Raw genomic sequence first — 24,156 nt, 5'->3', positions numbered from 1 at the left:
CCCACAAGCTGCTGAGTTACATGCATCTACTCAGCTACCCTTCTGGAAAACAGAATGACTAACGCTTTTTCCGTAGTCGCTTGGAACCCTTTGCCTGCCAGCGATCTACAGTAAGATATTCCTAGAAGGGAATATAGTTCATTTGCATTATGTACGAAGGGCATTTAACAATTAAAGAGACAACTTAATAGGGAAATGAGACATTTTGTACATGGAGTTTTGTATTTTCATAACTTTAAGCTGGCATCACTGGGATGGGACGCGAACAGCTGACAGATAAAAACTGTTTTATTTATCCAGAATGAGATTTTCACTCTGCAGCGGAGAGTGCGCTGATATGAAACTTTCTGGCAGATTTAAACTGAGTGGCCGACCGAGACTCGAACTCGGGACCTCTGCCTTTCACGGGCAAGTGCTCTACCATCTGAGCTACCGAAGCACGACTCACGCCCGGTCCTCACAGCTTTACTTCTGCCAGTATCTCGTCTCCTACCTTCCAAACTTTACAGAAGCTCGCAGGAGAGCTTCTGTAAGGTTTGGAAGGTAGTGCTCTACCATCTGAGCTACCGAAGCACGACTCACGCACGGTAGGAGACGAGATACTGGCAGAAGTAAAGCTGTGAGGACCGGGCGTGAGTCGTGCTTCGGTAGCTCAGATGGTAGAGCAATTGCCCGCGAAAGGCAAAGGTCCCGAGTTATTCGAGCCCTCGCGGACTTCCTACGCCATAGAAGAACAGACGTTGCACTATTGCAAGAAGTGGTTACGACTAAAATAAACCAGATACCAGGATATGCGGCAATCACAAATATAGACCCAGAATCCCAATGCGGTACGGCAATAATGGTACGGAACGGGATCGACTTTGGCGGGACTAAAATGTTGTCAAGCGGCCGAGGGATAGCGCTAAACATAGAAAAGACGCTCTTTATCAACATATACGCACCTTCTGGCACAGACAACAAGCGAGCAAGAAGCACCTTCTATAATGAAGAAGTAGCCGAACTGCTGATGCAGAACAATAACAACATCATCATTGGAGGAGATTTTAACTGTGTCGCCGCAGCTGAAGACCAAATACCTGTAGCAAACATGTGCCCAGAACTGCAAGAACTGATCCGACGACTGAAAATAGAAGATCTGTGGCGCCTTCTCCATCCAACACATACTGAATTTACATACCACCACAAAAATGGTAAAAGCTGACTGGACCGTATATATGTCAGCAGAGCAGTAACTAAAAATGTAGCGCACGTCGAAGTCTATCCTGTCATCTTTTCGGACCACTGCAGCTACGAATGCAGCCTGCATCTCCAAAAAGGAAAGAACGTCAGCAAAAGAAGCACGTGCAAGCTAAATACGGAACACCTGCAGGACGCGGAACTGCGCAAGCAAATAGTGGAAATGTGGCAAGAATGCCTGGCACAGCGCGCACGCTACAGCAGCACGACCGAGTGGTGGCTGGCACGAGCGAAGCCGACAATGCGCAGCCTGTTGATAAGATACAGCGCGGAAAAGTCATTCTGGAGGCGAACCACGGCCGAGTTCTACCAGCAGTGCCTGAAAGACGCACTCGACGCACCAGCAGACGACCAGCAATACCTGCCGCGAGTGAGGAGAATCAAGACAAAACTCCTTCGAATAAAGAAACAGCAAATAAGAGGCGTACTCACCAGAAGTAAAACATATGTCGAGGTGGATGAAGAGCCACTCACCATGCACCACCTAAATAGGGAAAGGGAGAGAGGCGCAGGAAAGTGCGTAAGTGAGCTTCATGACAAGCAGGGAAAGACGTTCACGACGAAAACGGAGTTAACAAAACACATCGAGGACTATTTCCGAGACATGTTCCATCGAGAAGCGACAGACGACGCGGCAACTGCTGAAATCCTACAGCAGACGAGGAGCGTGCTCACAGACTCAGACAGGGCGTTGCTGACAGAAAATGTCGACGTGGATGACATCAAAGAAACGATGAGGACCAGCGCAAGAGGAAGAGCACCCGGCGCCGACGGCATCCCGCTCGAGTTCTACATCGCATATTGGGACGTGCTAGGAGGGCAATTCGTGGAAATGGTGAACGAGATACTCGATGGGGCGGAAATTCCACCTGGGCTGACCGAAGGGACCATAACACTCATCCCTAAGAAGAGAGCCGCCCGCCGCATTGAAGAGTTTCGTCCGATTACGCTCCTCAACGCCGACTATAAAATAATAGCGAAATGCATCGCAAACAACCTGAAATCGGCGATGAGGAAAGTCATCAGTCCGTGGCAAACATGTGCGGTACCAGGGAAAAATAAATTTGACGCCACATGCACCTACAGGGACGTAATAGCACAGGCAGCCACCACCAGAAGCGCAGGTGCCACAATTTCGGTGGACTTCAACAAAGCCTTCGACAGGATCGACCACAAATATCTCGTAGAGACACTAAACAGACTCGGGCTTGAGCAAAAATTCATCACAATCATCCAGAAGGTACTAAGGACTGCGAGATCGACAGTAATAATGAATAGTTGGGAAACAAAACTGATAAAACTGGACAGATCCGTGAGGCAAGGCTGTCCATTGTCAATGGCTCTATTCGCTATAGCACTGGACCCGTGGTTGCGGAAAATCACAAACGACATCAGAGGCTTCTCCGTAGCAGGCAAAGCAGTAGCATGTATAGCATACGCTGACGACCTAGGTATCTTTATTGAAGACCAGAAAGATATTGGGAGAGTAGAAACCATCATGAATACATTCCAAAAAGCGTCAGGCGCCCAAACCAACCCCAGAAAAACAGTGCTACTGCCGATAGGGAATCAACGACTCAATCCAGACAGCCAGTGGTATAAAATAGCAGAAAGCCACAAAGTTCTTGGAATATATATACAGTCTTGTCCACTTAGAATGGCCACATACAACTGGAGGGACGTGCTACACACCATAAGAGGTCTCTCCAGACAGCACGCGAACCGGAAGCTAACGGTCCACCAGAAAACAGAACTGATAAACACGACGATCCTGTCGAAAGCTTGGTACCTGGCGCAAATCTTAAGAATCCCGACAGAAATTGCGCGAGCACTAACGAGCGCAGTGTACTACCTGTTGTGGCGTCGAAATATATTCAAAGTGCCAGCAGATGGTGGCCCACATGAACAGAACGGCGCCGGGAAGCATCACAGTGGAAGCAATCACCGCCCCAGACTGCAACCCATTTCCACGGCCCGAGCGACTGGCGACTCTCTGGATCCTCGCCATGGCGGCACACGCCATCGTAGCGCGGAGGCAGACCGACCAGCTGGCCTTCCTGATGGACCTCTGGGAGGAGAACAAGACAGCCCAGCAGCACAGGCGATACCACGAGAACTTCAGAAACTTCCTGCAGATTCCACTGCAGACAGCGATCGCCAGAGTCCTTCCCAGCCTGTGACCCACAGCACCGCCACCAGCCACCTCACCACACTCACCACAAGAATAACGTGTGCAGTGATAGCGAACAAGTGCAACACAAAAGATAAAGTGCTTTCTCTTCTCGCATCAAATAGTGAAGTATAGTAGTATAAAGCGTTTCTTCTTAGTGAAATCAGTGATACAAAGTGCTTCTCACCAAACATCTGTCATGCTCGCAGCCAAAACAGTGTCAAAAGTATGCACAGTAGTACTACCAGTTTTTTTTTTCTTAATTAACTTTTCTTTCATTATTTGTACTATACTGAATAGGAAACAAGCATTACTTAGTGGAAAGTGCCAACTACTCATTATTATTATTATTATTAGATTTTTTTAAAATGATTTCCTTTACTTTGTGCCTATAAAATTCTATTGATTACTCACACTATCCTTTCTGCTTCTCTTATGTAATATGACAAAATTTTCTCTCTTCTTCAATTTAGGTACATTCTGTAGTATATGGAAAAAAAATTTTCTTCCACTTCTGCTCCACCTACCATGGTGACGTTTCCCCCATACTGTCCCACTTAACAGTGTAACTAGAGGAAGAGATCAAACCAGAATACACAATGTGCCTGTGGCATCGCAAGTGCATCACATACAGAAACATAAACTCAAAATCAATGCATCGAAGCCAAATATAAACTGTTATGCCTGTCCTGCAATGTCTACCCCCTCAACGAAAAAAAAAAAAAAAAAAAAAAAAAAAAAAAAAAAAAAAAAAAAAAGGCGACGACAAATGGCCATGTAAAAGGGTTTAAGGAACAACAATAAGAGAAAAACGAAAAAGGAAAATATAAAAACGAAAACATATAAAATGACAGTAATATTAACCAACACTAGGAATATAATAGATTAATAGAATAAAATGTCTTTTTTTAATGTATCTTCGTTAATTTATTTAAATAAATATATATGGTTTAAAAAAAAAAGAAGTTCGAGTCTCGGTCGGGCACAATGTTTTTTATTTGTGTTCTCAGTATCGTGTTTAACGATGGATTTTCTGCTGGAAGTTTCCACGTTACTTGAACAATTTTCAGTGATCCGTTTTACACTTTCTTAAGGGGCTCCGGAACGCTCTATACTTGCAATGTTAAAATAACGCTTATAAATTAAATCTTTCCTCACAAAGTGTTTGAGGTAGGAAGTTGAACTTTTTACAGATTATTTATTGGAATATGGGCTACAACTTAACACAGGGATTTTACAAAATTTTAGTTCAGTTATTAAAGATGATTTTTCTTCAATTGTAATGAAAATTCACAACATTTTTTGCAATTTTTTATTTATATATTCAAAAATATACAGTTTTTTGGAAAAAGGCTGTGTTAAATTATGCAGAAGGTACTGTGTAACATTTACTGAAAGTTTGAAACAAATATGTTTGGAAGATCCTTAGAAAACATGTAATTAGTATGAGAAAATAAAAGTTTTGGGAATCGAGCGACAAAGATTGGATTAACTTTTTAGTGCATTCCAGGTCCATAGGATGGATTATCTTCATCCTCTGCAAACTCCTCCACCAGCTTACTCTTGTTCCTCCTCCTGTTTACTCTTGCTTGTATTTCTAGACTCTTTACAGCCCTGTCTGCAGCCCGAAGGCGTTCCTTGTCTAAAGCAAGCATCGCTCGTACCATGTTAGAACCTATCTTCATTCCCATATTTCTAAATACCTTGCACCTTACAATGTTGCCATCATTGAAAGTCGCAACAGCATCATACACACCAAAGTGAAGTGTTTCTATTCCAACAAATACAGTCTTGGGGATTCTCGACCATATAACACTATTTACACTTTCATTGGGGTTTTGAGTTTTTCCGTGAATACACTTTTTCAACAGTTCAGGTGCTGCTAAGTCTCTGAAAATAGGTTTTATCACCTCCATTATTGCATAATATTGCATAATAACACCATTTGACAGCAGTTTAACAGCGCTACGGTGAGTCACACCCATGTAGAACACATTTCAAAAAAAAATTAAAAATCGTTGTAGTCTTCGGAATTGAATAAATTATATATCTATTAAAAGGTAATAGTCTGCAGATTCAGAAAACGCAAAAAAGTAAAAATTGAACTTTTCATGATTTTGAGCCTTTCCGGAGCCCCTTAAGGCGAAAAACAGGCTAAAATCGTTTGCCGAATGATTTTACAGTATGGTGAAAGTTGTGTGAAGTGCAGAAATTTGTTAAAAGTGGGTAGAGCAGTTCAGAAAAGGTCGAAACTAAGTGAATAAGGAGCAACGTCCTGGACGGCATATTGAAGTGTCAGCTCCTCCGTTTGACATCCACATGGATGACATTATTCTTTAACACCGACATATTACAGTTGAAAATACAGAAAAAACAGTTGCAGTGAGTATTGGTGCGGTTCATAACATTGTCAGTAACAAGCTCAAGTACAGCAAATCAAGCACAAGGTGGGTTCCGGAAGAGTTAACGCAACGACACAAGGAAACATGACTCAAAGTGTCTACACTCTTGATATCACGCTTTGGCAGAGAAGATGACGCTTCTCTAAATAAGATTTTAGAGTGTGATGAAACGGGGCTTCACCATTTTGAAACAGAATCCAAAAGACAAAGAATGGAACTGAGCCTAACCAGTTCAACTGTCCGAAAGAAATTCGGAATGCAAGCATTAGTGGGAAAAGTCGTGTTGACCATCTTTTAAGATGTCGAAGGTGTCGTCTTTTGTGATTATTTGGACGATCAGCGTACAATAAACAGTGTCTCCTACTCAGACATGCTGACGAACAAAGTAAACCCAGCAATGAGAGAACATGTCAAGGAAAAGGCTTGAGACTGCTACATGATAATGCTCGCTCCCACACCTGCCAGCTGACCCAAGAAACCATTGAAAAAATGGGTTGCAAGATACTATCTCATTCCCTAAAGTCCAGATGGGAGCCGGCCGGGGTGGCCGGGCGGTTCTAGGCGCTACAGTCTGGAACCGCGCGACCGCTACGGTCGCAGGTTAGAATCCTGCCTAGGGCATGGATGTGTGTGATGTCCTTAGGTTAGTTAGGTTTAAGTAGTTCCAAGTTCTAGGGGACTGATGACCTCAGAAGTTAAGTCCCATAGTGCTCAGAGCCATTTGAACAATTTTGAACCAGATAGGACTTCCTCAGATTTTCAATTATTTTGACCACTCAATGAGGCATTATGTGGAAAAACGTTGAGCAACAACGAGCAGGACAATGAATTTGTGGTGAAGTGGCTCAAACAACAAGACAAATACTTCTTTGCATCGTGTATAACGAAACTAGTTCGCCATCGAGAAATGTGTGTCAAATTGGAGGGGATTATGTTCAGAAGGAGTAAAAGTCTTTGTGAAAATACATTTTTTTCTACATCAATTCGTCTCTTTAATCACTGAATCTTCCTGGTTATAGACTTGTAACGTATTATTCGCTGGCCACAAATGTGTGGTCTTATTGTGGCCATCGTCAGCCTCGAATTGACGTTCCAGTCCTCCTAAATGGGCGGTGGTCTGTCCATGAGAGGCTGACCCATGACTGAGTGGCGGCTGGTGTTTTGCAACACGCACTCCAGAGAAACTACCAAAGCTCGCGGCATCGATGAGAGGCAGCTCGTGGGCTGTACAGCTAGTGCGTTATTTCAGTGTAGTTCATTACCCGAGAATACTCGGTCGTTCGCCATCAACCGAGTTACTTCTCATAGTACGTAAATCTGAGGGAATAGCAAAATGCGTTCCCATGCGTGGTCATAGATTTTGGGTTAAACCATCCCGCTCCTCGGTAGTATAATGGTTAGGATCCTCGCTTGTCACGCGGGAGACCTGGGTTCGATTCCCGGCCGGGGAGAAATTTTCGCCCTTACAATCAAATGGTTCAAATGGCTCTAGGCACTACGGTGTAAGGGGTACACTATGTAAGAGGTTTACTGTTCACTACCCTACTGGAGCAAATGTAATTTCGATGTATTGCTCAAGCGCTGCCTGCGATATAAACATCTCTGCTGCAATAGAATCGCAGGTCAGAGCAGTATCGGCAACAGTAATAATCGCTCAGTCCTACAGAGCAGTCGCAATAGTTCGTTGTTATGGAGCAGTCGTAGTAGCTCACCGCTACAGTACAGTTGCTAAGAGCAATAGCGATCGCCGCTGGTGCAGCAGTTCATTGGCATGTAGTGTAAGGTAAACTTTATTATTCAAATGGTTCAAATGGCTCTGAGCACTATGGGACTCAACTGCTGAGGTCATTAGTCCCCTAGAACTTAGAACTAGTTAAACCTAACTAACCTAAGGACATCACAAACAACCATGTCCGAGGCAGGATTCGAACCTGCGACCGTAGCGGTCGTGCGGTTCCAGACTGCAGCGCCTTTAACCGCACGGCCACTTCGGCCGGCAAACTTTATTATTCTTCATCGCCATGCGAGTACTTAAATTTGTTGTATGAGATGTTAATATGAATTTGTTCCAATCTTTTTATGATTTGTCAGCACTAATTAAGTCAGACTTATTATGTTCAACTTTTTATGTAATGGTATGCAGAAATGTTTTCAATAATGTTTTTCAGAACATAATTTTTTACTAGTCATTTACTTGAATTTAAATATTTTACATATTTTTCCAGATCATAGTCGTGTGTTCTTTAATAATCAGAGGACCAGCTATGCAGCTGTGGCAACAAGCAAAGTCAGTTTTTTTTTCTAATAGTGCAAATCCCAGACAAATGTTGTTCAGCAGTAGTAGATAGGCCAGCATTGCACTAACCTGTGCCATTTAGGAGCAGATATATAGACAGCGACACCATTATGATGTAAGAATTTTTTTAGTTTATTCAGGTTGATTTCACAGGGCCATGACGTAGCGCTGCTTACGTTCAACATTTATCAGTTTCGATTCTCAGTCAAATTTGTACCCGGAAATTTTTATATACGGGAAGGTTACAATGGGACTTAACATCTGAGGTCATCAGTCCCCTACACTTAGAACTACTTAAACCTAACTAACCTAAGGACATCACACACATCCATACCCGAGGCAGGATTCGAACCTGCGACCTAGCAGCAGCGCGGATCCGGACTGAAGCGCCTAGAACCGAACGGCCACAGCGGCCGGCGCCCTTAACAATCCCATAATCAGTGTGTAACATGCAGTGTCTTTTAGTTTGGTTGTGGTCTTCAGTCCTGAGACTGGTTTGATGCAGCTCTCCACGCTACCCTATTCTGTGCAAGCTTCTTCATCTCCCAGTACTTACTGCAACCTACACCCTTCTGAATCTGCTTAGTTTATTCATCTCTTGGTCTCCCTCTATGAATTTTACCCTCCACGCTGCCCTCCAATGCTAAATTTGTGATCCCTTGATCCCTCAGAACATGTCCTACCAACCGGTCCCTTCTTCTAGTCAAGTTGTGCCACAAACTCCTCTTCTCCCCAATTCTATAGAATACCTTCTCATTACTTATATGATCTACCCATGTAATCTTCAGCATTCTTCTGTAGCACCACATTTCGAAAGCTTCAATTCCCTTCTTGTCCAAACTATTTATCGTCCATGTTTCACTTCCATACATGGCTACACTCCATACAAATACTTTCAGAAACGACTTCCTGACACTTACATCTATACTCGATGTTAACAAATTTCTCTTCTTCAGAAACGCTAAAATGTAGACTATTTTATATCATCTCTACTTCGACCATAATCAGTTATTTTGCTCCCCAAATAGCAAAGCTCCTTTACTACTTTAAGTGTCTCATTTCCTAATCTAATTCCCGCAGCATCATCCGATTTAATTCGACTACATTCCATTATCCCCGTTTTGCTTTTGTTGATGTGCATCTTATATGTTCAGAAAAGAGGCATAAGAATAATAACTAAAAATAGTAGTCGAGTTCATTGTAAAATGTTCAAATGTATGGGTCAAATTCGTAAGAGACCAAACTGCTGAGGTCATCGGTCCCTAGACTTACACACTACCTAAACTGACGTATGCTGAAAACAACACACGCACCCATGCCCGAGGGAGGACTCGAACCTGCGGCGGGAGTGGCCACCCGAGTCGTGACATGGCGCCTCTAACCGCGCGGCAAGCGCTCATTGTATAGATCTATTCGAAACATTGGGGATTTTAACTGCTCCAGTTGTACTGCACAAACAGTTCAGTCCATGAACATGGAAGAAGAACTAAGCTCAACTTACATTTATCAAGCAAAAATAAACATAAAACTCAAAACAGCATTTTCTACGAAGAGATAAAATAGTACAATAAATTACCAAAAGAGGTTAAAGAAATATCAAAAGTACACTTATTTAAAAAGGCAGCTAACAAGTACCCGTTGTGCAATGCATTGTCTACATTGAAGGATTACTTAGATAAAACCGGGTTGGGGGTTTCGTAAAAAAAAGTTATAGAAGTAAATAATTATAATCATTATAAAACATCCAACATTCCACATAACAGGTCCACACTGTGTTTTTTTCCTTCTTTTTTTCCTTTTCTAGAAAAATTTTCCCCCAAGCTATGCATAGTATAATACCAACACCTCTTCTTCTTTCTGGACTCAACATCTCACTCATTAAAGGGGGGATGCTGACTCAGTTTTTCAGGGTAGCAAACGGGAAGTTGCGGTACAGAAAATGGCCCAGGGATCACCAGTGTGTGTGTGAGTTTGTTTGTGTATGTTGTGAACGAAGTGTCGTAAACAATGTGTATGGTGTGTACGGTGTCTGATAGTGAGATGTGAGTGAACAGTGTGGCATTACGTTATTTAATAAGTTATTTGTAAAAAAAATGTATTGCATACGTGGAGGAAATCTAATGATGGTCTCTAACTAGAAGGCTGTAAATGCATGTCTATACAAATTAGCTTATTTTAAATTGGTCTAAACTTGTAAACAGTTTGACATGTCTTATATCCTTGTAACAAGAGATCTACGGATCAATACAGGTACTACTACTACTACTACCACCACTACTACTACTATTACTAAGGTCTTCTAGGCGAGTGTCACCGTTTAATGGGTATCCAGGCGCTCAACAAAAGACCTCATATTAAGTTGTAGAGGCAAGTACTGTAGCTACAATTAATTTCATTAATTTCAATAAATGTAATAAGTGACATCTAATTGCAAGTAGAGAGCAAGGCTAGGGTTGAGTAAGCGAAGGAATAGTACATCATTAGCAAACATATCCGGTTTATGTGTTTGTTTTCATCTACACTCAGTATTCTCCAAGACAATGTTGTATACATACAAAAATACAAGTGGCGTTCAGAAAGTTTCCGTTTGGGGGTTTCTGCAGCGTATATGCAATTTAGCGCGACTCCGATGCATGTATATAAGCATCGACATGTAGGCAAGGGATATGCGTGTGGTAAATGCAGAAACGTGAACTATGGCGACTTTATTGCTAAATGCGTCCAGACAGGACCAACCTGCTGTTATGTTTTTCTTGGCTACCAAAGGACAGACAGCGGTAGACGTCCATCGGAGAATGAAGAATGTGTATGGCGCAGCAAATCTGTCGAAAAGCATCATTGTGAAGTGGTGCGTGAAAAGGGGTGCTGGTGCATCACGACAACGCAGGCCCCATATCGCAAACGTCCTCATGCAGAAGTTACGCCAGTTCAAGTGGGAGACTCTCGAGCACCCGTCCTATAGTTAGAGGTCTGCGCGGATAAGAAAAGTGCAATCCGCATCCGCACCGCATCCGCAAGGTCCTAATCCGCATCCGCATCCGCAGCAATTAATCCGCATCCGCAAGTTCCTTATCCGCATCCGCATATATTTAAGTTTTGAATGAGTAATTAATAGTAACAGACAGTAGTACTTAGAATTATGGTATGTAATGACATAATTATTGTTAGGGTGCCATTTCTGCGACAACTTAACTACTTTCGACTTCTTAAGCAGACCGTTCCAAACAGGAAAGCATTGGCGCTCCGGAGCACACACAGTAGTGGCTCGGATCTCGTGAGATTGGAAACGCTATTTAAAAAAATAAAATTCAGTGTAATAGTATTAAATGATGAAAATACGTGTATAGAAACAATTATATTTCGCTGCTCTTGTGCCAAGGCAGCTGAAAATGACGATGGTTTTAAACCGTTACTAGCACATTGCATCATTTACCGACTGTTTTTTTGTACTCACTGCTTGGATGTGTCAAATTTTGAAGCCATTCATGTCAGCTGATGATTACATTATAGCTTACGCGTTCAGTCCTCGTCATTTCCAGGTGCAATTATTCACAGTATTAGGCCTACACTGCAAAAAGCTGGCGCACCTGTGAAAAAGTTAAAGTGCCAGCAATAATTGACGTTGTCTGGAAGAAATAACTCGTCTTCCGAAGAGTGACAACAAAATCATTGGTTATAGAAATTAGTCCATTTAGTTTTAGCTAAAAATACGATTCAAATCTCGAACCTCACCTTTTGGCTGATTTATCGAATTAAGACCTAGCGATAAATGAAATGTCTGTTTCATTCTCAACCAAAGAAAGTTTTTCACACTTTAAAACATCAACATCGGTCAAAATTACTAAGACAAAATTTGCAGTAGATTTCGCAGGTAATACTTTCAATGTTAAAAAATAATTTTTTTCAGAGTTTAATGGAACTGCAAACGATTTCAAGATGTCTATATACAAACCACTGTCCCATAACTTCAAATGTTAGGCACTGTTCCCTGTTAAGCAATACCGAGTTACAGTTAAAATGTTCAATTTTGTTACGAATTTCAGCCCTTATCTTTACTAATTGGCTGGTAAATTAAAAGACACATTATTATTTTGGATGATTTGAATATTTTGTAAGCTTTCAATGTGATCAGAATACTCTTTCACGGGCTATCGCAGTCACAGCTTGTTGGTGGTCGTGAGCCGTAGTCTGAAGTCCCACTTGTAATTAATTACAAGGCCCGCCGTGCCACCGCTCCGGCCGGGCTGTTTCACTGTTCACAAAGAGAGACAATGCTCGGCGGCTGCAAATGTTACTGTAGTGCACGCTAAAATTTAGGTAGGCGCTTATGAGATCATCATTACCTAGTTTAATAATATTGACGTGTTAGCTGTTGAATGTTCTTGTTGCGAAGAGTAAAAACTTAAAATTGAGCTCTTTAGTATGAAAAGTAGAACAAAACAAATTGCTTGTTAAATATTTCCTTCTTTTACCTAATGCTACTTAAATGTTCTTGTTGGGAATAGTAAAAATACTAACAATATGTCGAGGAAATTCTTTAGTATAAATATTACAATAAAAACTCACAGGATTCAGATTAAATATTTTCATCTTCTGCTTGCTTCTGATTCAAATTCTGTAAAAGAAAGAATCAGATGGAAAAAAATTGAGATAAGCAAAAAAAAAAAAATAAGTGAAGTAAGAGAAGCTGTACAAGTACCTTTTTACTTTGGAAGATTACTATGCAGGAACATGATGTCATCCATCGTCTGTGGCTTCAAAGACGTGCGTCGGTCCTGCATCATTTGTCCCGCAGTAGAGAAGCTTCTCTCAGATGGCGCGCTGGACGCTGGAATGCAGTGCACGAAGTATGCGAGTTAGGAACGACGAGGATAGACGTTTTCACGTCCATGCCACCAATCTATCAGGTCGATACCTTCCGAAAATTGGACTTTATCATTTGTAAATCTGAGAATTTCATCTGGCGCAAAGTCAAGATCTCTCGTCGATTCATCTTCTGAGGATTCTCGTTTTCTCCTTATCTTCTAACTGTGGACAATTTCTCGCAACATAATTTTTCGCTTCCTTTACAACTTCATCTTTTTCGGCACTGCTAAGAAATTTTAGGTTTTTATATTTTGGATTCAAAAACGTTGCAAGTTTATGCGTTACTGTTATGTCCCATTTGCTAATTAAAATAGATTTGGCAGTACTCTTTAAATCTATCATAAATGGGCTGTCACCATCATTTTTTTCAAGGAAGGAGAGAAGTTTTAACTTCCACAACACACAAAAATAAAGCGTAGAGGTTTGGAGGCTTCGAGATCACAAGAAGCTATTTTAAATGGTGTCATAAAGGTTATTATACCTTCCAACATCCTCTTTTCTATAGAATCAATCAAATTATCTTGATTTTTCTCTGACAAAATTGACAGAACTTCAAACCATTGTGAATTGATAGACTCAAACATATCCAATTTACTGTTCCATCGTGTGTCTATATCTCCTTTCAATGACTTCTGAAGGCGATTCTGAAGACCAGATCTTTTAAAGAAAGTTGTGATAGCTCGACACGAATTTATTAGTCGCTGCACGTCACTCTTCTCATCATTCGCGTCTCCTCGAGTCGTGTGCTCCAGCACAGTATTAAGAATGTGTGCTGAGCACGAGAGCCTCTTGTATTGGCGAAGTGCTGCCACAATATTTGGACCTCTATAAGTAACGGACACGATGTTATTCACAGCACTGAATAAATCGAACGACCGTAGTATCTTAATTAATTCAAGTTTAATGTTTTCTCCTGTTTTTAATCTCACTCTCAAAATTTCTGGTGCACAACACTCGATCCTCAAGTTTCACTTCTTCATAATTAACATAATATGCAGTCACTCCCATGTAGTTTATTTTACGGTACGAATCAGTCCATAAATCGACAGTTAGTGCTCCACCTATATCTATGAATATATTCTTCACTTCTGCGGAGACAGTTTCACAAAGAAGATCGGCCGTTTCCTTCAAATTTCTGGATATGGGGGTTGGATGAGGTAGCAGTTCCTTAGCACTCACTGCACCGTACTTGGCCTCCACATCAATAAGAAACTGTGCTGTCTCGAGAAACCCAGATCCACACGCAACTTCGAATGGTAAAATGTCTTTGCTGACAAGATTGATAAGTTTTTCTGTCGCGGCTGTCTTCAAATTTGGCGGAACTTCAGGAACTTTCACGTCTCTCTTGGTATTTAAATAAGTAATTATGCTACTTTGTCCAGCCTCACACGAGTGTTTTACCAAATTTGAAGTTCCACTTTTGTGCCCAGTGTAGGAATATGCTTTTTACATGCAAAACAAGCCACTATATCTTTTATCTTTTCGTTGCCATCAAATACGTATCCGAATTTTTTCCAAATTGGCGATTTCAATTTGTTTTCCTTCACTAATGTAAAATTATCTTTTTTCACCTTACACGAAATTGTATCTATCGATATGGTGTTCATTTGAAGAAAGAACTCTCACTGATATTTGCTACGATGCACGTTGTCACTCGGTCACTACAAAGCGCTAACTGAAGGCAGCGAAAAATTGCAACGGGCAGGTAGACAGTGGGCAGGTTTGCCACCCAGAGAGCACTGCACAGACCACACAAAAGACACGGTCGCGGAAACGGATTAGGCGCAGGTCTCTTGGGTACAGCTACGTCGGTCGTAGCCAGGGGCAGAGGTCAACAGACATCCGCTCTACTCGGGCCCTGCAAGATTCCAAGAACGTCAACAGACTTGAAGTTTTCAACTAACATTGCAACATACGCACTGGGCAGATGCCTTGCTCATTATCCGCGGATGACCCGCAGATATCCGCGCCGGTCGCTATTTTATCCGCCAAGTAACAAATACCGCGGATATCCGCATCCGCGCAGACCTCTGCCTATAGCCCTAATTATCACGCCTTCGGTCCCTTAAACAGGGTCGACGATTCCTGTGGGACGAGGATGTCCAGCACGCAATTGCCGACTTCTTGACGCAGCAGGCCACAGAGTTTTACCGAACGGCTATCTCCAACCTGGTGCGTCGGTGGGGTGATTGCTTCAATGCTCACTAAGATTTTGCTTGATCGTCACACCGATTCTGGACTGCACGGCCTTCGAACGAAAACTTTTTGGCCGCCCCTTATAATTACGTGAGTTGATATGCTTGTTCCCTGTAGTGTTGTGATGTCGGCAGTCTACTTCACGTCGTGGTACTGTACAATCCTTGAATTTCAATTCGTTAGTGACAGTTGACAGCGTATTTTGAAAAATGAAGAAACCGCACGACAGTTGCTTAATCCACAATCTTTTACTGGGTACACGACCCGTTTCGAAACCCTTAAAATTCCACCATCTGTTGTAAAAAATAAAATCACTTGCTCATCTGAGGTCATCCTCACCCCAATGTCGCCATGCACCCAACATGGACGTGTTCAGTTGTGGCTACCCCTTGACAGTGTGTACATCACTATTATGTATTAACTTGCTGCAATTGTAGCACTCACGCAAGCAGGTTTATCCATGTCCCAAATTGAGAAACCATGTGTCATGTGTATAGAGGGAGTACAACACACGCTTCACCACCAGAAGACAACAGACAGCAGTAGGGCCCTACCACCACCAGGATGACCTCGCAAAACAACTAAAAGTGATGAAAGGTTCACCAGAATTACTAGTAAGAAAAACAGATTCAAAACAGCAGCACAACTTCGCCCAGAATTGGTAGAAATGAACAAAAAAAGTCTGTTGCAACAGTAAAAAAGGGTAGCTTGAACGAAAGAATGGTAGAAAGGAAATCTCTTTTGAAGACCACAGATAAAAAGAAGAATCTCGAAAGGGCTAAGAAACGTAGCATGTGGACACATGAACAGTTAAAGAAGGTTTTATTTCACAGATTAATCGGAATTCGAGATTTTTATTACCAGAGGGAGGACATTTGTTCGTGGATTTGAAGGAAACAGGGTGGCCCAGCAGTGTATTCTACCTGCAGTTAAAACACGGTGGTGCGGCTTGTATTATGGTTGGAGGATGTTTTGAATGGGACAAAGTTGCCGATATTGTAGAGATAGAAGGGTGTATGGACCAGAAGAACTACTACCGCACAGTTCATTATTGTACGACACCTTGTGGATTGCGCATAACGCTGAACTGGTTTACACTACAACAGGATAATGAACCAAGACATCGGTCGCGTTCTGTAAGAAGTAAATTGCCTCAAAGGATAAATAAAAGGTACAGAACGATACGTTGTGGCAGTCCCAAAGCTCTGATCGTAATCCTATTGAAATGGTCTGGGATAAAGTGAACAGACGAGACAGCGGACAGACGAGACGTATCCGGAAAGTTCACAAAACAAGCAACGTGCATCTTTGGAATGTCGTTAAGGATGTGTCCAATCAAACAGACTCCCAACACCTGCAAAAATGTATTGACCGCATGCCTCGAATTTGTGAGGCAGTCATTAAATCCAAGGGAGGATACTTTCATGAAAGTAAAATATAATTTTTATGATTGCATAACTTATGCTTAAGAGTTTATAGTTATATTTTTGGAGAAATAGAGTTTTATTTGCGTCATTTTGAGATACCAGATAACAGTCATGGTTTACTGAAATTAATGAGCGGTATTCTAGCCGGGTGGTAGTGTTTAGTGAACGACCTGGCGAGTGTTTCATTGAAACCAATAAATTATATTTGTTTCCGGGCGAACATGAGCGTGGTGTCTTCATTAGAATTTTAAATAATTCTTTAAACACCTGAACCTTGAAATACATGCCGAAAAACTGACGTGTTTTTCAAACAGAGTACCATTTCTTTTTTTCCGAGGTATTTTTCAAAACGCCATTGTGATAAGCCAACAAATTCACTCTAATTTAAGAATTTCTTAAGGGTTTCAGAAATAGCCACGAGTCTAGATAAAGCTTCGCGTAAACTAGCACGCACCGCGAGGCGCGTAGTTTGATAAAGGCTTAAAAAAAGAAAAAAAAAGTGGCTGTGAGCACTATAGGACTTAACTGCTGAGGTCATCAGTCCCCTAGAACTTAAAACTACATAAACCTGACTAACCTAAGGACATCACACACACCCATGCCCGAGGCAGGATTCTAAAGTGCGACCGCAGCAGTCGCGCGGTTCCAGACTGTAGCGCCTAGAACCGCTCGGCCACTTCGGCCGGCCTATAAAGGCTGCACCCACCATTGTTAAATTCTTAAGAGATAATTTTTTTTTCATAGAAGAACCCATGTATAATAAAGTGGTAAACACCCATTTCAATAAAAAGCATCCTTGAATGAAAAAAATTAGGCTACACCCCGTTTTCGTGCCTCTCGACCAGAACTTCTCCTTAAAAGTTATTGAATTGCGACACGATTTTTATTTATGGACCTTGGGGTCTTGAGTTTATCTCTGTCTCGTGAGTCGAAGCGACGCTGCTGATCATTGTCTACACTGATTGGGTAGTGTGGCAGTGCAGAGTACTCCAGGTCCGCCAGTAAAATCCTCAGTAAGATTTGTGGAGCAGTACGCCTCGTGATTTGTTTTGCTGGCTCACTGTGCTGAGACTGCGTGACTTCTGGCCGCGAGCGCAGCCGGGGCTCGGTGAGACGCTACGATACCTCCAATCAACGAACAAAAGGAACGTTTTAGAATATTACTGCTATCTTATCAGTCACGGTGCTTTTCCACTGTATAGAGATGTTAGTTGATTTTCTATGCCACGAAAGTACCGGATACGTCAACAATGCAGTGCACCGAGCGATGTAGCGCAGTGGTTACCACACCGGACTCCCATTCGGGAGGACGTTCGTTCAAATACCCATCCGGTCATCCAGATATAGGTTTTCTGCGATTTCCCTAAATCGCTCCAGGCAAATGCTCGCATGGTTCCTTTGACGGGTATGGCTGAATTCCTTCCCCGTACTTAAAAATAAACATTCCAAACGTGTGCGCCTTCTCCAATGACATCGGTGTCGACGGAGCCTTGAACCAAAATCTTACTTCCTTCCATCGCTGCTGGGCTAGCAGGTGTTAGTGGTTAGTTGTTCCGAAACTTGACACGCTAGTACACGGCTCAGGTTTAGGAGAATTGTAGACAATGCTGTTGACAAGCAAAGGCAATTAGTGTTCTGACACTAATGCACTAGACACGGACTGAAACTGAAGGCAGCAAAGCAAATTAAGAAACTCTGAAATCTAGTCAGTGACGCTGAGAAACAGCTGGAATCGCTAAAAGTAAGAACGCCCGGGACCCAATGAAATCCGTATTAGATTCTACACCGAATTTGCGGATGAGTTTGCCCATTTTTAACGATAATCTACTGTAGACCACTCGGGATGAAAATCGCGCCAAGTAGCTGTAAGAAAGCACAGGACACGCACGTCCGCAAAAAGTGTAGCAGAAGTGATCCACACAACTACCGTCCAATATCCCTGACATCCATTTGTTATAGAATCTTAGAGCGTATTCTGAACTTAAACACAATGAGGTATCTCAAACAGAGTGATCTCTTCCAAGCCAACCAGCACGGATTCCGAAAACATCGATCATGTGAAAACTAGCTCAAACTTTTGTCACATGACATCCTGAAACCCATGGACGGAGACAGTCACGTAGATGCAGTATTTCTGGACTTCCCAAAAAAAAATTGACAAGTGTGGCAATTATGATCATTGTCGAGATTACGACAGTATTGGCATTAAGCGAAGTTTGGGCCTTGGTTGAGAATTTCTTGGTAGGGAGGACACAGAATGCTGTACTGGGCGCAGAGTCATGGTGTGACGTGGAAGTAAGTTCAGGTGCGCACAAGGGAAGTGGGATACGAAACGTTGGGCTTACCAGAAAATCCATTCCACCATGTCGTAATAGCCCTCACTGTTACGATGATTGATAAATTAACTTCCTAGGTGGGCTACTGTTCCAACAAAAAAATCAAAAATGGAATGCAGAATTCTTGATTTCTGGAAAGCATTTCATTCAGCACTACACCTACGCTTTTTATCAAAAGCACAATCGTACAGAGTATCAAGCAAGATTTCTGACTGGACTGAGGACTTCTTGGTAGACAGGACGCACATCTTATCTCTAATGCAGAGTGATCAACAGATGTACAAATAGCTTCGACGGTGCCTCAGGGAAGCGGGTTGGGTACCTTGCTGTTCATGTATTACATTAATGGTCTCGTAGATAGTACTAATATTATCTCAGACATTTTGCGGATCAGGCAATTATCTATAATAAAATACTGTCTGCAAAAAAAGCTGCACAGATATTCAGCCAGATATCGATAACAGCATTTCAAAGTGGCGCAGAGAATAACTTACATTAAATTTTCAGAAATGTGAAATTGTGCTCTCCACAAAACGAAAAAACTTAGTATACCGTGGGTTTAAAGTCAATAGGTTGCAGGTGTAATCGGCCAACTCATACAAATACCTGTGTGTTACATTATGTAGCGATATGAAATGGAATGATCACACAGGCTCAGTCTTGGGTTTATTGCTAGGATACTGGAAAATGCAGTCAGACTACAAAGAAGATTGCTTGCAAATCACACGTGCGAACCCGTTTTAGGAAAATGTTCAAGTTTGTGGGACCAGTAACAAAGAACACAATCAGGGGACTTCAAACGTAGGCAGGGAATGGCAGAACGAATGGTCGTCCGCAGCGTTCTCGCTTCCCACGCCCGGGTTCCCGGGTTCGATTCCCGGCGGGGTCAGGGATTTTCTCTGCCTCGTGATGACTGGGTGTTGTGTGCTGTCCTTAGGTTAGTTAGGTTTAAGTAGATAAGTCCCATAGTGCTCAGAGCCATTTGAACCATTTTTGAACGAATGGTCACAGGTTTGTTAAACCCGTACCGTGGAAGAAAGTCACAAAGACGCGAAGAGCCTGAACTGACAGTCGCTTGAAGATAGAGGTAAACTACTCCGAGAAAGCCTACTTACAAAGTTTCAAGAACAAGCTGTAAATGATGAATCTAGGTATATACTAGAAACCCCTACGTCACGCTCCGTGGGGATCGTGAGGGTAAGATTAAATTAATAATAGCGCGCAATGAGGAATTTAAGCATTCTTCCCGGATGAATGGAATGGGAAGAAGCTAGTAATAACTGGTACAATGCGCACTTCCCAGTGTTCTCCAGAATATTGGTGTAGACGCGTGCCAATCGAATTTAAATGGAAACACAGCTATCTATAGTGGATGCTGGAATTTGCTTCTCTGTAGCAACTGTCAGTAAGATATTGGACGCCATTAAAATGAATGCCGAAACCCGGGATCGAACCAGGGACCTTTAGATCTTCAGTCTAACGCTCTCCCAACTGAGCTATTTCGGCTCACGCAAAGTATAGAGGATGCCATCACACGAACGCGCCAGAAGGTGCGTTTCTACTTAGCTGACTGGCCCATGAACCGCTCACCGAATGCTTTGATTGCAGGTATGTTTGGCATCAACGGTGGACCACCTGCTGTCGGTTTCTGGGGTATCAGAAAGAGGCGCTGAGATTCAGTATCGCTGGGGACGATCTCGCAGTCGTCTACGGCTCTACGTGCTCATTGCAATGGTACACTTGAAGATGGCGTAAACTATCCCTAGAAAGCGTACTTAAAAAGTTTCAAGAACGAGCTTTAAATGAAGAGTCCAGGAATATACGAGGGCTATTCAGAGAGTAGGGAACGTTCTGACATTTAAAAAAAACTAAGTACAAGAAGTACGTTTTATTATATACATATGAAAGAGCGACTGACATACTACTTTTCCACATAATCATCAAACACACTGAGGCACTCAATATAGCGATGGACAAGCTTTGAAAGACCTTCGTTGTAAAATTCTGCCGCCTGAGACTTCAGCCAGTGAGTCACGCCCGCCTGGAGTTCCGCGTCGTCATCAAAGCGCTGCGTTGCAAGCCAGTTCTTCATCTTGTGAAACAAGTGGAAGTCGCTTGGTGCAAGATCGGAGCTTAGGGCGGTTGAGGGAAAATTTCCCATTTGAATGAATTAAGGAGTTCTTTAGTGCGGTTTGCCGTGTGAGGTCGAAAATTGCCGGGCAAAAACAAAATTTTGGATGTCAGCTTTGCTCGGGGTTTGTTTTGAACTGCTCTTCTGAGGCTGTGCAAAGTTTTACAGTACCGGGCATAATTTATGGTTGTCCCACGTTCGATAAAATCAATAAGAAGCACACCCTTCCTATCCCAAAAGACTGTCGCCATCAACTTCCTTGCTGACAAGGTTTGCAAACATTTTCTTGGTTTTTGAGGGATCTTGTGTGCCCCCACTCCATTGACTGTAATTTTGTCTCGCAATTGACGTGTTTCACCCAAGTCTAGTCACCGGTTACGATTCGATCCAGTAATGAATCACCATGTTTGTGGTAGGCCTCCAGAAACGTCAACGTTGGCCCCATTCGCTGTTCTTTATGGTGCTCTGTAAGCATTTTGGGCACCCATCATGCACAAAATTTGCGGTAGTGTATCTTCTGAGTGACAATTTCAAACAACAAAGTACTTAAAACTTGTGAAAAAGAAAGCGAAAGCTCCGCTATTGTGAAGCGACAGTTTTCACGAATCGTTTCATCAATTTTACCGACAAGATCGTCAGTCACAATGCTCGGGCGTACACTCTTCTCTACACCACGAACGTTGGTTCGGCCATTTTTAAACCGAATGCACCATTTCCGGACGGAACATTCACTCATTACGTAGTTTCCGTACACTTCGCACAGTTCACGATGAAGATCTATAGGTTTTAGTTTTTTTGCCAACAAAAACTGTACCACAGAGCGCACCTTACAACTGGCGGGATTTTCGATTGCAGCGCACATTTCAAATTCGAATGTCGAAAAAAACAGACGCGCAGAGACGTTCCCGATGTCACGATTGGATGCCGACTGAGCTTCCGAACAGTTAGGAACCGCGCGACCGCTAAACTTTATAATAAGATTCTTTAAGCAACTAAAGCACTGAAACGTTAAAACGCATACACCAAATTTGCAAACCATCTCACATAACAGAATCATGGCATAAAAATACCATTAAACAGGAATAATAATTGGTAGATAGTAAATACCCGTCTACCACAATCCAAAAAAGATCCACTACAGTAAAATTAAGCATCAAAATTGATACACTCCACCTTTCTCACTTGAACACACACTTTGTGTTATATTATCTGGCCCTCGAGTTTTCGATACCAAGTTTGCCTGCATGACATGCTGCATTTGAAGTATAGACTTGAGTCTGAAATTGTTAGGGAGGAAGAAAACACTCATAACGTAATAATACTCAATTATTATTAAGTTTTTGAGTTGTTCGAAATTTGCAGTTTCCAATCAAGTAGCGATTTCAGTACAAGATTGCGAGACATATGCCTACCATAATATCTTCCTTTCTCAGGGTGCCACAAGCTCCTTCTTTCCTGTACTAATCTTCTAAATTTCCCATAATCCACGTTTTAAGTCAGGGAACGTCGACTAATTCGGTCGAGGAAAACAAACGAATCTAAATTCCGCCGAATGTCGGCTTAAGTCTGTACGTTCTGGAGACGAGATCGGTTGCACTGTGACTGCGCACGTATGTATATATTTTTGAGCAAATAGATGTTCTGATGGTGTACAATTAAATAAGGCACCAACGGCTGCTGCAAAGTTAGACGGAATTGTGAACTGCTCCAAAGATAGTAAAATAGGCTTCGAACAGAATATCCGAAAAGTGGAATTTCTGGAATTTGTGAAAAATACAAGTCACAGGAAAAGCAGTATGTAACAGATATGTTATCAGAGATCCACGACCACAAGGTTATACGTTTTCCACCGTATCACTGCCATTACAACGCCATCGAACTTGTCTGTGCTCAAATAAAAGCATATGTCGCGAAGCAAAATAAAACCTTTACGTGTTATAAATAACATAACACAACATCGACATTGACGCTCCCAGCTCTTAGTGCAGGTACTCGGGGCACTGGAGCACATTCACGTGGTGATGTTGACAGATAACAAATGTAAACATAAGTAGAATGAACACCCGCCATTCCGTCAACCATCGTCAGTTGAAGAGTTTGTGAGTAGAATGTACACCAACGAAGGGGAGGTGGAAATGCTACTCATCTATGGAGAATGTAAGTTAGCAGAACAATAATAGGAATACTGTTTTCTTATGCACTGGTACATTTAGTACAGTAGTTTAGTCCTTTTAAATACTGTTGTGTAGAGTAGGCATACACTGAAGGATGTCCTTCCTATGAACTGCATCGAAATAACGTTTATTTTATTGTTGTTGTTGTTGTTGTTGTTGTTGAAGGTAGGCGAAACGCTACGCAGGCAGCAGAACTGTACAGAGAGCGATATACTGACAAGAACCCACCTTCCCGACAGATGTTTTCTCGTCTTGTGGCGGCGCTTCAGGAGACGGGAAGTTTCAACCCACGACAACGCAATCGTCGTAGCACTCGCACAGACGAAGCTGCCGAAGTTACTGTTCTCGCTTCCGTTACTATGAAACCACATGTGACCACACGACTGCTTGAACATGAGACTGGCATTCCTACGACCAGTGTACATCGTATTCTTACACGTCACCGATTCCATTCTTACCGTGTACATCTACATCAAGAATTGCATGGGAATGATTTCCAGAATCGTGTACAGTTCTGTCAGTGGGCACAGCAGCAAATCCTCGCCAACCCGAACTTCTTCTGCAGTGTTCTATATACCGATGAATGTTCCTTCTCAAACAAAGGACAGATAAACGCAAGGAAAATGCATTATTGGTCCAGCAACAATCCACGATGACTTAAACAGGTGGAACATTTGCGTCAATGGAGAGTTAACGTCTGGTGTGGGATGCTTGGTACTAATTATCGACCCTTATTTCATCAATGGTAGACTGAACGGCACAGCGTATGCCAAATTCCTCAGACGAATTCTTCCTCCTCTTCTGGATGAAGTGCCGCTAAGAACCAGACTGCTTATGTGGTGTCAACACGATGGATGCCCAGCACATAATGCCTGAACCTAAGGTATCCTGCGAGATCGATTGGTCGAGGAGGAACAGT

General features: G+C 42.3%; 2 non-coding genes across 2 annotated transcripts; one reads left to right on the top strand and one right to left on the bottom strand.

Moving 5' to 3' along the window:
- Nucleotides 1-7,190: 7,190 nt before the first annotated feature.
- Nucleotides 7,191-7,262, top strand: Trnad-guc (transfer RNA aspartic acid (anticodon GUC)). The gene has a single exon. It is a non-coding gene; the product is annotated as a tRNA-Asp (tRNA).
- A 13,103-nt stretch (nt 7,263-20,365) lies between these two features.
- On the bottom strand, nt 20,366-20,438 carry Trnaf-gaa (transfer RNA phenylalanine (anticodon GAA)). The gene has a single exon. It is a non-coding gene; the product is annotated as a tRNA-Phe (tRNA).
- Nucleotides 20,439-24,156: the final 3,718 nt, after the last annotated feature.

The sequence above is a fragment of the Schistocerca nitens genome, chromosome 10 (genome assembly GCF_023898315.1).
Source record: "Schistocerca nitens isolate TAMUIC-IGC-003100 chromosome 10, iqSchNite1.1, whole genome shotgun sequence".
Taxonomy (NCBI): Eukaryota; Metazoa; Arthropoda; class Insecta; order Orthoptera; family Acrididae; genus Schistocerca; species Schistocerca nitens.
The sequence above is the reverse complement of the archived record's forward strand: the minus strand, read 5'-3'. Positions and strand labels throughout refer to the sequence as shown.